The sequence below is a fragment of the Hippocampus zosterae genome, chromosome 18 (assembly GCF_025434085.1).
Source record: "Hippocampus zosterae strain Florida chromosome 18, ASM2543408v3, whole genome shotgun sequence".
In the NCBI taxonomy this organism is placed as follows: domain Eukaryota; kingdom Metazoa; phylum Chordata; class Actinopteri; order Syngnathiformes; family Syngnathidae; genus Hippocampus; species Hippocampus zosterae.
In genome coordinates this window covers 13,975,093-13,990,622 of record NC_067468.1, presented here as the reverse complement: position 1 = coordinate 13,990,622, position 15,530 = coordinate 13,975,093, and the positions used below count along the sequence as shown (strand labels likewise).

Genomic DNA, 15,530 nt, shown 5'->3' with positions numbered 1-15,530 from the left:
TAAAGCCTGCATAGAGTCGGCGTGCGACTTTTGTTTTCTTTCACGCAAAGACTTTTGCACTCCTGATGATCAAAGCTTGTCTTAATCCAGAGTATTCTTTTTTTTTTTTTGGTGGTGATGCAATCGATGTCATCATTACTTCAAGCGGGAGATAAAAGGCGAGATTGGGACCACACAGGAAAAGAGTCTGGCAGGCAGGAAGAGGGCAAAAAGGAGGAGAAGAAGAAAACAAAGAAGGAGGAGAGCAAAATTTGATGGCCAGGGTGCACGAAAGGATTTATGTACTCGGGACATGGTGGAGACCATTCGGTGTCGTCCAACTTTAAATTCCATGTTGCCGCTGAACGGTAGCCAGTGCAAAGTTTTTCGAACTGGACAAATATGTTCGGGATCGCTGCGTCCCCTGATCTAATACACTCCGATCACCATTTGCAGAAAAATGGCACAGCCTTCCAAAGCAGTGGAGCTTCTTGAATGTTCTACCTTCCCAACAAGGTATACTCGGTGTTCTTTTGTTCACATCAGCATGGCCAGTGGTTGGTACATGATGTGCTTCGTCCCACCCTCCCTCCCCTTCCTCCGTCCCCCACCTTCTCTTCTTCTTCTTCTGCTTTCTTCCTCCACCGAGGAGACAGATGGTGTTTTTGCGTTTCATAGAGAGCCCACTAACTAGATATTCTGTGGCGAGAGGGTCCACGTGTGTGGGTAAATGTGACCTTGCGGACGGGGAAGACCGAAGCGCGTTTGGTTTTTTTTCCTCCCCATTGTGTCTGCTACCTTCCATCAATCTGCTTCATTTGATTCCAATGAGCCGCTTCGTCTTTCCCTTCCTTTGGTCCACCTTTTCCATCCCACTCCTGTATGCAAAGCGGGTGTCAGTCGGGACAAGAAGGTAGCGACTTCCTCACAAAGGAGGCGACAGGGGTCATGGAAGGGGTTGTGCTAACACACACACACAGGAAGGACAGGAGATTCAGTGGGGGGTGGGGGGGTGTAAGGAGTGCAAGGAGCTGTCCATCATTAGTATTCCAGCAGGAGGCTCCTGGCCAGGCCCAGACATCTGAGCGGAGCAGCCGCCGCCGCAGATAAAGAAGAAGCCATTAATCCACGGAAGATTACTAGCACTGATACTTTATCCCGCCGTAATACAGCGATGCAACCGCCCCGGTCCCGTTTACAATGGCGTCAGAGGAGGAAGAGGGAGGGGGAGTCGTGGCACGCTCACCTTGTGGATGCAAAGATGGCGGCAGCAGACACAAAGAGCCAGCTCGGATTTTGATTTGGAGGTTTTGGGGGGGGAATTGGTGTGGCAGATGGCTTTGGAAAGCCACGCAACAGCTGGGTGTCCTTCCCGTGACCGAAGATGCAGCGGGCTTGCTGTCTTAGTCGCCAATCAATGTCTTCACGGTTTCAGAAAGCCCAAAGCAGTTTTTTTTTCTCTTCCTGCATGAGACGCAGAATTTCCAAATGAGCCTTTCAATGATGATTTCACCTGCATGCAAGATGTCAGAAGTTGCATCAGTCACTGACATGAACAGTGAGTCAAAAGCTGTTTTGGTCTCCATGCGTGGAATGTCAACGTTGAAAAAAAGAAAAAATATATTTTTCAGGGGTTTTTTTTTCTTTTCAGCCCCCCCCCCCCCACTCCCCCCCCCAAATGAACCAAATTCAAATTCCATTATAATGTGTAATGTGTAAATGTGTGTGGTGGCCCGGTAGTCCAGTGGTTAGCACGTCGGCTTCACAGTGCAGAGGTACCGGGTTCGATTACAGCTCCGGTCTCCCTGTGTGGAGTTTGCATGTTCTCCCCGGGCCTGCGTGGGTTTTCTCCGGGTGCTCCGGTTTCCTCCCACGTTCCAAAAACATGCGTGGCAGGCTGATTGGACGCTCTAAATTGTCCCTAGGTGTGATTGTGGATGGTTGTTCGTTTCTGTGTGCCCTGCAATTGGCTGGCAACCGATTCAGGGTGTCCCCCGCCTACTGCCCGGAGACGGCTGGGATAGGCTCCAGCACCCCCCGCGACCCTAGTGAGGATCAAGCGGCTCGTAAGATGAATGAATGAATGATCTGTGTGTTGCTAATTTTAGCAGAGGTGGCCAGCATCCTGGCATTTTTTTGGGGTGCAAAATATGACGTTGCACATTATTTTAAGATGCTGATGATATCGCATCTAGCACTATGGAGGGGCTAACCCAAATTAGCATAGATGCTAAATTGTTCACGATAAATCTTCAAACAGTGATACTCGGAGCAGTAACGCATACAAAGCAGGCCCCACTGTATTTGAATGTGTTCAAAATCGTGACCACTGCCACTGGAGCAGACTCCGCGGGAGGTCAATATCACTCGTCAGATGCGGCGGACCGAAATGACATTTTGATTGACTTAAGTGTTAAAAAGCAGTTGTGGTGGGAATCCATCCGGATGATGAAATGAGGAGAAGATACTGTTGATGCGTCCTGCGGCGCTGACAAATAAGGCGAGGGAGGAAATAAATTTAAGGACGAAAAACCGAGGGCAGCTGAGCCCCCGGTGTCTTGGAAGAATCCAGTCCTTCAGATGTGGCAGATTGTGTTGCCATGAGAACAACACCGGGGTCATTGTGAAGCAAGAAAGAGAGAAAGAATCAAGAGGAAGGCCACAAAAGCATTTGCTGATGGACGCACTTGAAGGGAAATGCCAGATTTTTTTTTATAGGCAGTGTAAAACACAGTCGAACCTCTGAAGCTTTTAAATCGCCAGGTGACTCCCCCCCGTAGAGGCGTCATTCACACAGAACAGTGACAAGGTAAAATAATACTGGTGCTTACGAGCAATAAAGTGAAAAATAGGCAGAATAATTACAGCTGTCGTCTGTAATATAAAAGCGGTTTTACACACAGGTGCCGTTATGGCTCTGCGACTGCCTCCCAAGCCGAGACTTTGCCCAGATGAACTTTGAAAAAAAAAAGGCATCTGTACTCTCTACTCCTTACTCTGTCAAAATAGGCTTTTTTTCCTTTTTTTTTCATTCATTCATTCATTCATTCATTCATTCATTCATTCATTCATTCATTCATCTTCCGAACCGCTCAATCCTCACTAGGGTCGCGGGGGGTGCTGGAGCCTATCCCAGCTGTCTCCGGGCAGTAGGCGGGGGACACCCTGAATCGGTTGCCAGCCAATCGCAGGGCACACAGAGACGAACAACCATTCGCACTCACACTCACACCTAGGGACAATTTAGAGCGTTCAATCAGCCTGTCACGCATGTTTTTGGAATGTGGGAAGAAACCGGAGCACCCGGAGAAAACCCACGCAGGCCCGGGGAGAACATGCAAACTCCACACAGGGAGGCCGGAGCTGGAATCGAACCCGGTACCTCTGCACTGTGAAGCCGACGTGCTAACCACTGGACTACCGGGCCGCCTCCTTTTTTTTTTTTTTTTTCTACCTCCGGAAATGACAACGCGATGTAAATAGAACATGAGTCTTCCCATTTCCTTCCAAATTCTCAACGTGTGAATGGATAGAAAAGGTGAACATTAGATGCCTTTGCTGAAAACGACGCGCTCGGTAATGCTATCGAATGTGCAGGATCGGTTGTAGGCGCCATTGCTTTGGAAATACAAGGCTGTGACAAATCCCCACCAGTCAGCGCTTTTCCTGATGAATCATTCAACATGGCCGCCGGCGGGGTCTAATAACGGCGATGGTGGTGGAGGACTAAATGAAGGCCTTGTCTGCTGACTCGGCGCACGGTGAATGAGCTTGAAGTCAAACGCGACGTTTACATCCTGACGTTATGTACGTTTCGCCCGCGTGTACTCTTTTTAAGTGCTTCCGGACCTTTATTGAGACAAGGCACATATTTTAAATCGGGGAAGAAAAAAAAATCCCAACAGCACCGACCGGATAACATAAGTGAGACTAATAAGCTATTGCTGGCATACCTCAAATATGGTCACTTTGACTTTGTTTTATGAAACACCCACCTACAAAAAAAAAAAAAACAGATGACCTTTGGATTAAATACCGTACGTACTGTACCAGAAATGGTTGCGGGTGAGCCTGAACCCCCCCCCCCCAAAGTGCTTTCTGCCGTCTCGCTTCAACGAGAGGTGCCGCCACAGCGAGCGGCTCCTTCTCACACGGCGATGACACGCGGATGATGATGATGATGATCATGATGCCAGTGCTGCTGCTGCTGCTGCTGCTCGCAGACTTCAGTAGGTCGTTCAAGGACGTTTGGGCGGCGGAGTAGCAGGAGATGAATCGCTGAAGGTCACCTGCGTTTCAAAAAAATAAAACAAGCCCACGTCCCGATTTCACACACTTGTCCGTCAATGCCTTACCTCGGCGCCATGGATATCATGCTAGCACGTGCATCAAACATGTCTTATAATGTGGTTTTTTTTTTGTTTGTTTCGACAAAGCGAGGTGGCTACAACTTCGGATGTTGAATTTCGTGGTTGGAACGCATAATTGGATTGAATATTTTCGACTCTGATCGATCGATTTTAACTGAACGTGGGACTTTTTTTTTTTCAATAGTCACATTATTAAGTACTCCATCCATCCATCCATCCATTTTCTGGACCGCTTAATCCTCACTAGGGTCGCGGGGGGTCCTGGAGCCTATCCCAGCCGTCTTCGGGCAGTAGGCGGGGGACACCCTGGATCAGTTGCCAGCCAATCGCAGGGCACACAGAGACAAACAACCATCCACGCTCACATTCACACCTAGGGACAATTTAGAGCGTCCAATCAGCCTACCATGCATGTTTTTTTGGGAATGTGGAAGGAAACCGGAGCACCCGGAGAAAACCCACGCAGGCCCGGGGAGAACATGCAAACTCCACACAGGGAGGCCGGAGCTGGAATCGAACCCGGTACCTCTGCACTGTGAAGCCGACGTGCTAACCACTGGACTACCGGGCCGCCCTTATTAAGTACTCTATGCTGCCAAATGAAATCCAGTTCACCCCCGTTTTGTTATCACGTGGTTGGACGGCAAACATGCTGGTGTAAGAAAATAGTTGCAACTGCGTGGGTGGATTTTTTGAACTGCATTCATCTTCTAATGAAGCATATTCGATTATATTTATGCACAACCTCGGATAGTGGCCGTCATGCTTTGAGCACACGTCTGTGACAATTAAGGTACATTTTCCGCTATCCCCTCTCCCAAACACGGGAACGTTCATCAGCCTAAGCTTTGTTGGCCACTGTCGCTGAGACGTAACATGAGCAAAATCATATCTCTGAGCAAGATATGATTTGATTTTCCTGTTCCTCTAATGTGGAACAACAATATGGCCCCTCTGCAGTGCTGGCCTGCTTCAATGTGCCTTGTCTCAGCTTTTTTTTTCCTGACAGTCAGAGTGACTGATAGATATAGCGGCAGCCTGCTAGGACGACCTCACCCAGAGGGCTGAGGAGGCAGAAAGAAAGAGGGGGGGGGGGCACACGAGGAGAGCCAAAGAGACTGGAGCTTGGATGAGGCATACAGTGGCCTCCTCCCTCTTTATTGTTGTCGAGCATAAGAGCAAGGCAGGCTGGAGGCCACCAAGGTGGGGAGGGGGTGTAAGGGGAGTGGGGGGGATACATTAGAAAGCAAGCAAGACCGCAAGGAAATGGATAAAAACCGAGGATCCAAGTACAAGAGCAGGAAATACGCAACGCACGCGAAAGGAAGCAACCGCAGAGGACAGGATACGATGTTGTGCCGCTCGCTTGTGCCCGTGATCGTAACGAGTGACATCATCACTGTGATTGACATCTTGGGTGCCCCGGCGACGACACGAGCAGCGACCGAAACGTCAGCTGCGTGTGTTTTGGTATTCGGCGCCTTTATGAATACAAAAACGTACGGAAACATTTGAAAAAGTTGGACATGTGCGTTCAAAAGTTTCGAGACGGTCAAATGAAGTAACCCCGTAAAGGTCGCTGTCCATTTTCAGGTTCCTTCCTGATATTTCACCCACGAGCAGCTGGTGAGTGTATGTGAGGAAATACGGTGTTTGCGTTGTACCTGGCGATCAATCATCATCCCGTTTAAATGCACAAAGCTTAACACAGCTGACCTTCTCCCTCGCTAATGAGCCTTGTCATCACCCGTCAGGGACACAATATCAACAACCAGGAACTCCATAATGGCTCTTTTACCTTGGTGCCGTGACAACACCCCCCCCCCCCCACACCCCCCAGGCGTGATCACTGATGAGGAGTGATCACACAGCAGCGTCGGGACGAGGAGGCCGTCAGGACGAGGAGGCCGTCCTGTGTGGACTTTGCGCGTTCTCCCTGTGCCTGCGTGGCTTTTCTCCGGGTACTCTGGTTTCCTCCCACATTCCAAAAACATGCATGGCAGGCTTAATGACAAGACTCCAAATTGTCCCTGGGTGTGATTGTGAGTGTGAATGGTTCATTCATCTTCCGAGCCGCTTGATCCTCACTAGGGTCGCGGGGGGGTGCTGGAGCCTATCCCAGCTGTCTTCGGGCAGTAGGCGGGGGACACCCTGAATCGGTTGCCAGCCAATCACAGGGCACACACAGAAATGAACAACCATTCGCACTCACACTCACACCTAGGGACAATTTAGAGTGTTCAATCAGCCTGCCACGCATGTTTTTGGAATGTGGGAGGAAAGTGGGAGCACCCGGAGAAAACCCACGCAGAAACTCCACAGAACATGAAAACTCCACACAGGGAGGCCGAAGCTGGAATCGAACCCGGTACCTCTGCACTGTGAAGCCGACGTGCTAACCACTGGACTACCGGGCCGCCCAGTGTGAATGGTTGTTTGTTCAAATGTGACCTGCGACAACCCGACTGCCCAAAGACTGCCGGGATGGGTTCCAGCACACCCGCGACATTTTGTGAGGATAAGCAGATTAGAAAATGGATGCATGCGCGGATGGTTAGGCTGAATTGTCAATTCGTATGCGTAACCTTGAGTCAACGGCGTTAACCATCGGGGCAGCGCGTTGCGTTGACAGCTAAAGTTTGTTCAAGACCGCTAGTTAATTGAAGTGTCGCCACTTCTTGGCGTCAATGTCTTTGGAGGTCACCCCCCCCACCCCCCAAAAAAAAATCAGCATTTACTCGGTCTGTTTTCGATTCAGCTGGGTTTTATCTTTTGACTGACAGGCACATTAGTGGCTTCTTTCCCAGGGCTTGCCAAACACATCATCTTTTTCTCATTTCTTGTGCGTTTTCCTATCGCGGCCGCGCTCTTGGTGGCATACTAATTGCGCCGTGGTCACCTTTGAGGAAAAGATTACCCTCGCTCCCTCCCTCCAAGATGTGTCACCCGAGACAGGCTGCAGAATCTCAAAGAGCACAAATGCAATATGTTTGGTCGGGGGGGGGGGGGGACGGGACATGACGATGCGTGGCACACTCATATCAAAAAGTCTGCGGAGTGCCACGGAGCCTTTCGTTTAATTACCCAAAAGCAACCCTCACCCCTAATTCACTTCATTTTCTCTTCTCTTAACCTCATGTCATTTTTGTTCTTTCACATCAAAGAGAAATTGATGTTCCGTGAGCCTGTGAAAACACTATCGAGATTCTTGTCTTTCTTTTCGGAGCGTTCACTTCTTTTTTCCCCACATTTTCAGAATGATTGCGTGAATAAGGAGGGAAGGAGACTGAGTTTTTTTTCTGCAGATTGTGTGAGTGTGAGTGCGAATGGTTGTTTGTCTCTGTGTGCCCTGCGATTGGCTGGCAACCGATTCAGGGTGTCCCCCGCCTACTGCCCGAAGACAGCTGGGATAGGCTCCAGCACCCCTCGCGACCCTAGTGAGGATCAAGCGGCTCGGAAGATGAATGAATGAATGAATGAATGATTTCACAAAGTCTCCAACCCGTTACGGCATCATCACGGGGCACATGGTGCCGTACTTAAGTGTGTGTGAAATGAATGCAGGTTAAATCTGGACGTAAGCAGCTTGGGAGAGCGCCACAATGGCCGGTGTTTACAGTTGTAGATGTAGCTTCTCGCACGTTTTTTTTGGGGGGGGGGTAGTGGGGGGGGGATCAGCCTACATCTGGATGCCAAGTAGCAAGCATATCAATGTGCATGTGCGTGCCTGCCGCATGCAACTTAATGCTCCTTCCAACAGGGATTAAAGTCAGACACGGACTCATCTAATCACCGCTGGCCCAAATCTCATCACTCTCTCAACAAATCGCACGCACGCACACACGCGTGCACCGGAAAAGTGTCTTGGGACAAGTCAGCAAGCATTTCGTAAGACTTTGGCTCAGTCAGCATTGATATTTGGGCTAAAATTCCTGCTTTATGAGAAACATTAAGATTTTTACAAAGATGAACCCTGATGCAGTTTTTCTTATAATATTGTGACTTGATTTCTGAAGATGATTAATTTCTAATTTTTCTTCATAAAAAGAAACATTTTTTCTAATTTTTTAAAATGTTTTTCTAACTAAAGTATTATTATATAAATTATATAATTTTGTTGGATTTTTATAAATTTATTTTCGGAAAAATGCAACAACTCAAAACTGGCCACTTTTTTTCTCAGCTTTGTTCTGATCAAATTACAATTTGAAATTTTGAGTTATTTAAAATTTCTATACATTTATTTTTCAAAGTAGCGCAACCATTTCATTGTCATATTAGCACTTGGAGGCGGCCCGGTAGGCCAGTGGTTAGCACGTCGGCTTCACAGTGCAGAGGTACCGGGTTCGATTCCAGCTGCGGCCTCCCTGTGTGGAGTTTGCATGTTCTCCCCGGGCCTGTGTGGGTTTTCTCCGGGTGTTCCGGTTTCCTCCCACATTCCAAAAACATGCGTGGCAGGCTGATTGAACACTCTAAATTGTCCCTAGGTGTGAGTGTGAATGGTTGTTCGTTTCTGTGTGCCCTGCGATTGGCTGGCAGCCGATTCAGGGTGTCCCCCGCCTACTGCCCGAAGACAGCTGGGATAGGCTCCAGCACCCCCCGCGACCCTAGTGAGGATCAAGCGGCTCGGAAGATGAATGAATGAATTAGCACTTGGCACCGAAAATGTTATGCTTTCATTCATGTTATCTGCCGACTTTATACTTTGTAAAAAATATGTGTGTTCCCAAAATTGTCGCGACGTCTCTTTAACTGGACTTGAACATCATACTTGATGACACGTCGGTGCGAATCTCCATCTGCGATGCCACCTGTGACATGAAAGGAGAATGAGGTGTTTTGATATTCCTTACATGCACAAAAAAAAAAAATCCAAACATTCAAGTCTGATGGTGCTGCTGCAACAACTCCTCTCATCCATCATTCATGCCGATAGCTTGGCATGTATTGGAGTGAAATTAAGAAGTATAGAGCGAGCAGCAAGGCAGATGTGACTTTGCTTAGATTGAATTGCACGCACGCACACACACACGCACACACACGCACGCACGCACGGGCCTTGTACACCTGGGTGCCCGTGTTCATCTCCATCCGCATATTAGCCTCCCGATATAAAGCAGGAGATGTGCTGACAGGCCGTCTCCAGTGGTGTCTGTCGCCATCTCGTTTTTAGTTTTTTTGGGTTGTTGTTGTTGTTGTTGTTGTTGTGGCTGTTCCGGTGTTGTCTGCTCGTGAAGACGTGCATACGAAGCGAGCTGAGGAACAAGAGAGGCGACTTCATTGCCGCTCATGCAAAGGTCGCTGCTCATTACTGGCTGCTCTAATCATTCCATGATTGAGTCACCGAGCTCTGTGGGGTTTTTTTTTTTTGTCGTTTTTTTTTTTTGTCGGCTCTTCATACTGTAGTAGAGTCAGGGTGCTGCTGACCTTGACTAGGGAGAAGGATGCGGAAGATGGCCTCGGATGACGCGCGTCAGCAACACATCCTGAGACAATCCACAAGGAAAAGAATACATGCTTGACCGATACAAATGTTTTTTTTTTTTTAATCGACATGTGAAACAAACGTTTTATTGTTTTAACCTTAACAGTCGTGAACGTCTTTATTATTGCTTGTCACATCAAGATAACTGAGGAACCAAAGAATTTATTTTCCAGTCTTGCCTAACAGAGGGAAAAACTCCCTAAAAAGTTTGGAGACTTTTCATCTCATCTTTGGCATGCACCACACACACACACACACACACTGAGGCTGAAGGGGAAGAAAGTGCTGACATGGAAACTCGTCTCAGGAATTTCATGCTGATGCCACCGACACTCGTCTCTGGCACAAATTTCAACCAAGGAGTCAAATTATAAACGGCCGCCATTCACTTGCACTTTGTGGGCGCTTTAATATCTCATGACTTTTGTCAACATGTCATTTCCACCAGACGTCAAAGAGGAAAAGGGTGTGTGTGTGTGTGTGTGTGTGTGTGTGTGTGTGTGTGTGTGTGTGTGTGTGTGTGTGTGAGAGAGACTACTACTACCTTGACCCTTCAGGTGAGCTTGTGCAATCAGCGTCAACAAGATTGATGACTCGGTCTTGACATCGCTTCTCCCGCATAATTCGGTCCTACTCAATTCCCTCTTTTGACCCGTGAATACAAAGTAGCGCCCCCTGCTGCCACGGAGACCTTGCAGATCATGCCGATTGCCACAGATTTGTGTTTTGCTTACGCTTGCTGTGACCACACGACGAGTTTGTGCATCGCGATTTAATGCTGCCGAACAATCCGTCGTGCCGTTCCTTCGAGTGTGCCCCCGTTTGAGCCACTGGAAGGCAGTCGACGAGTATCAAGTCATGCGGTGGTAGTCGTAGTGAAGGTTATTAAACTGTGATTAACTTCTCTCTATACTTGTACGACAGTTTAAAATGTGAAAATTATGTTGGATGCATCACAAAATTCAAAATCATTTGAGAGGAGCAGAGTTTGCTGCGTTCGCTCCGTGTTTATGTGATGACATGACAAGCCTCCGGTGGAGACAAAAAGAAGGAAAATAATAAGAACCACGACCTTGGAGGAGCACCGACATCAGCTTCGCGTCTCGCGTGATGGACAAAACATCACAAGGCACATTGTTTTGATTATTCTGGAAATGTGTCGGACGTGCCTCTTGTTTTTTTTTTTCCCTCCGCCCCACACTCCCAGATGCTTCTGACAGACAAAATGGATGAAATGAAGCTCACCGATGGAATACATTGAGTATGGACTCTCCTGGTGCTTGCGAGGGCTTACGACTTCCTCTTTCTTGCCCGGTGGGAGGGGGGGGGGGGCTGCAGGAAGGAAAAAAAATGGAGAAAGGAAAGCTCCTGATCACCTGCTTTGTCTGGAGTGAGTCACCTTGCAAATATATGAATAGCAAATGATTCTGCACCACTGGCACGCGCATATTTTTCACATCTCCTCTTTCTCATTCACATCCAGCCAGCCGTCGCCGTCCCGCTGTTGTCCTCAGACATCAGGCTGCATTTCCTCCTTTGGCAGAATGCGCGATAAAAGGCGGCGGGAGGGAGAGAGAGAGAGAGCAGGTGGAAGGAAGTGACAAATGTGTCTCAAATACTGCCAGTCCAGGAACAAAAGCCCAGAAGCTCCCATTCCCTTCCCCTTTCGGCCTTCACTCTTCCCTTCTCATCCTGTCTGACCACATTCTTATCGGCGGGAGCGACAAAGTTCTATTCGAGAACACAACGGAGGCTTTGCTAATGTTTCCCAACCTCCTTAGCAGGTATTACAGTCGAGTTTGGTTCACAATGTTACACTCCGGCCATCTGTCCGTGTTGTTTTTAATACTGCTTGTCCTCACTCGGGTCATGGGTGAGCTTTAACCGATCGCTGGTTTCCCAATGATCAGCACAGAGCTTGGAGTACTTGCTTGGCGACCACAGTTGACCTCGTTTTTTTTTTTTCTCCCTGTTGGTTGAGTTTCCGACCCACTCGTTCCATGTTTCTTCATCTTTTGGAAAGTTAAAGACACTTTTACCACTCCCCCTTGCCGTTAGTGCAACCAACTCCCGCACCGTTTGAGCTGTTCTTATAGCTGTTGGTGGGTGGGGGGCGGGCGGGTGGGGGGGAGTGTGTGTTCAAGACTTATTCCCAGTAGGCCGACAACGCAGTGTGTGAAAAAGAGATGCTTTTGTCTGTCGTTTCTGACAGAATCCCACCTGATCACCTGACACATCATGGCCGCGAGCCGCCATTATCTTTGTCGAGGTCCGTTTGATGAATCTGCCCCGGCGCAACACTCGGGACCGCCGCCTTACTTTAATAGGCCCTTTCGGCCGCGCCGTGCGCAGTGCAAACCTTCCGCAAAGCCATTTGAGGGGAAGGTCTGTGGATTTCAAGGCACCCCCCGGGGGGCTCTCTTTGTCCGTCTGTCTGTCTCTCTGCTTCTCACTGTCTCACTTGATAGAACATGCCCGTCCAAGGCTTGATCCATCCATCATCAGTTGTTTAATCCCGGGGACTGTCCACTGTTTGCTTGTTCCCTCTCACCTGGGAGACTTTTCAGTTCAGAGAGCAGATTTATTGCGGATGATGGCCGGGAACGGAGATGAGCCGCCGTAGGCTGCGATCGCTCCGTCGCCATGGCAACCGCAAATAACGATCTTCAACAAGGGGTTAAACGGGGATCGTGAGTGGAGGGTCTTTGCGCGATGAGTGTTATTTGTCACCTCTTGACGCACGTCGCGCGGCTGCTCCTTTGGGGCTACGTACGTCATCTGTTGCTCATAAGGACGTCATGCGACCTTCTTCCTCTTCTTCTTTGAGCCCAGGAAGTGCGGTCGGGAATGGCTGGAGGTTCGATGACAGCGTTTCTCGCTGGCCTCCACTGGGAGCGCCAGCGCATTCCCCCCCCCCCACCCCCTGCAGAGATGATGACTCCTGTGGATACGAGGGGTGTGGAGCTCCCTGCCTCTCTAAATAGTATCGGATACGTATCTTTATCCACGGCATGCAATTCAGTCACGGTGTATATGCATCTATATTAAAATGAGCTTTTCATGGAATGATATATATGAAATGATGCATTTTTTTATTGAAATAAGATACATTTTATCCACCCATCCATTTGCTGGCGCCTATCTTTGACAATCGTCGACTTAATATGAATTCGGTAAATAAATACGAAACAGATTTTGGCATTGCATGCAGGTTTGAGCTTGCGTCGGGCGGGGTCGGTGGTTTAGCCCGGATGCTCTGGTGCAGTCTGTCCCGCTCTCCGGCCTAGAGGCCGCCCCGTATTAATCTGATTTGCTGCAGCAGCCATATGTTCAAGCAGTGTGATAAACCCCCGGCTGCTACCTGGCACCCAGAGGGCACTCTGTCAACAATAATGTGTGCGAGTGTAATGGTTTGGGGAAATACGCGGGGCTCCGTGCGTCACCGCAACACAACGTATGAAGGTATTCCATCTGTTGTCTCAACAACACATCATATGTTTCACACCGCTCCAAGGTGTCTCATTACTTTGTATTTTCTAAATTGACCTCGCGCTCTCATCGTTTTCACACAGGAAAGTGTTCACACGGCTGCCGTTAAAATACCTTGATGGACAAGAGAGGCCATGTTTTAATAGCATTTAACATTATGAAATGTCATAGAAGTGTAAAAGTAAGCCGATGTATTACAAAATTATTTCAAACAAAAAAAAAATGAAGCCAAACTACATCATTTGTTGCTGAGATTAAAATTTTGCCGCTGATGTTTGGAATATCAATTAATATTGATGTTGAGAGTCTAAACATATCCATGATCACACAACCCACGCGTTGTCTCAAAATGCCGCCTTTCCTCCTGGAAGCGCACGCCCGCTGCCACATGACCGGAAAGATTGACTGTGAAAATCCTCACCGGCGACACAAAGCCATCAAAGGCAGATGAATGTCTCATCATGCGGGGCTCCCTTGGCGCCGCCACCCCTGCTCGCTGCCCCAAAAGACACCGCCTCATTCCTTCCCCGCCCTCTCACGGCCCCCCACCACCCACCAAGCCATCCTTGCGCTGACAACAAACATGCGAACACCTTTTGTTTGGGGCTCTTCTTTGTTAGTCAAAGCAGCCAAGCCTGCAGTAAAGGCAGCGTTGACGTTTCCAGTGTGCCGCTCACGCTGCTACAGGATTGTCATCATCACCGACCAATGTAAATGATCGTCCGTGGTTGTGACTATCTACTGATTTTTAAGTCAAAATCATAAAAAAAATTCAAAAATAGTATGAGCTGGTTATAGGTTCAAATGACTATGACAACATCACAACCTATTATGGCAACCGCCAGGTAGTATCCAAATACGCCCCCCAGTGGTTGTGAGCAGTACCATCATGACATCACTGGAATCCGATTGGACACTTAAATGCGTGAGTCACTGCCAATGCTTGACTCATGCAATTCACACAATAATAATAATAATAATACATTTTATTTATAAGCGCCTTTCAAAACACCCAAGGACACTTTACAATCAGGAACAAAAACAATAAAACACAATGCGGGTTGAGCAGCGGCAGCCAAACCCCGTATACTGTGCTGAGGAATGTTTTCTTTTTTAATTACATATTGAAGAGTTAATTAAGTAGCGTCACTGATTATCTCTGCAAGATAAGTACAATTAGATAATCACCTTTGATTACAAATAAGTTTCACTATTTGGCATGGAGAGTCATAATTTTGTCATTCAGTTATACATTTTTTAAAAATCTGATATTTGTATTATTGTTCTTGTTATTTACAGCCAAATAAATATTTATTATATTATTGAATGTTATTTTATGTCATGCTTTTTCTGGTCACTTCCGGCACGACTTGACCGCACGTGGTGTCCAAATTCACAGTCAGCCTGTCCAAAATTGCCACAGTTTATGCGGTCCACAGTGGCTACACGAGGAGGAGCCTTTGAAGGCATCGAAGGATCCAGCCTCCGAATTGTTTTTCTAGAATTTGCAAACCACGCGTAGTCGAGTCACACCAAAAGTAATGGCATGCTGCCAAAAAATGAGGCCTTTGGATGCCCTATACGGGGAGAACATGCAAACCCCACACAGGAAGGCCCAGGGACCCAGAATCGAATCGATGTGAGGTAGATGTGTTCACAAATCAATCATCCATCGCGCCGTCCAGACACACACACACACACACATTCATCCATTTCTCCTCATGAGGGTCGTGGATGCACTGAAGCCTATCCCAGCTGTCTTTGGACAGCCAGTGTAATGGACTGGTTGCCAGCCAATCGCAGGTCACAGATAGACAAACAACCATTCACGTTCACAATCACACCTCGTGGCAATTTAGAGTGTTCCATTAACCTGCCAAACAATGTTTTGGGAATCTAGGGGGAAACTGGACTAGACTGCGTGGGGGGGGGGGGGGGGGGTTTACGTAGGCACGGGGAGAACAGGATAATGTCAACTGTGATAGCTCCTATATTATACAAATGTGAATGTTGTTATTATCGTGATTAAATTGGTAATATGATGTCATATTTACAGTGTATTTTACATTCTGAAAGTTCAACGCTGATGTGAGAGAGTCACGCTGATTATGTGGAGAATCCTCATCAACCTCAAACGTGAACTACAAATAACCCCGTGACGTAGCACGCAAACGCATATAGAAAACTTGTACGTCGACGTAAAAATG

General features: G+C 48.0%; 1 long non-coding RNA gene across 2 annotated transcripts in view; it reads right to left on the bottom strand.

Annotated features, from left to right (window-relative positions):
- The window catches only part of LOC127590905 (uncharacterized), a 271,544-nt gene extending 266,622 nt beyond the window's left edge, over positions 1-4,922 (bottom strand). Inside the window, exon 1 of one of the 2 annotated variants that reach the window (XR_007959793.1) lies at positions 4,876-4,922. This is a non-coding gene — a long non-coding RNA (uncharacterized LOC127590905). Of the gene's footprint in view, positions 1-3,361; positions 3,409-4,875 lie in introns of those variants that run through there. The other variant, XR_007959792.1, reaches the window with a different exon arrangement.
- Positions 4,923-15,530: the final 10,608 nt, after the last annotated feature.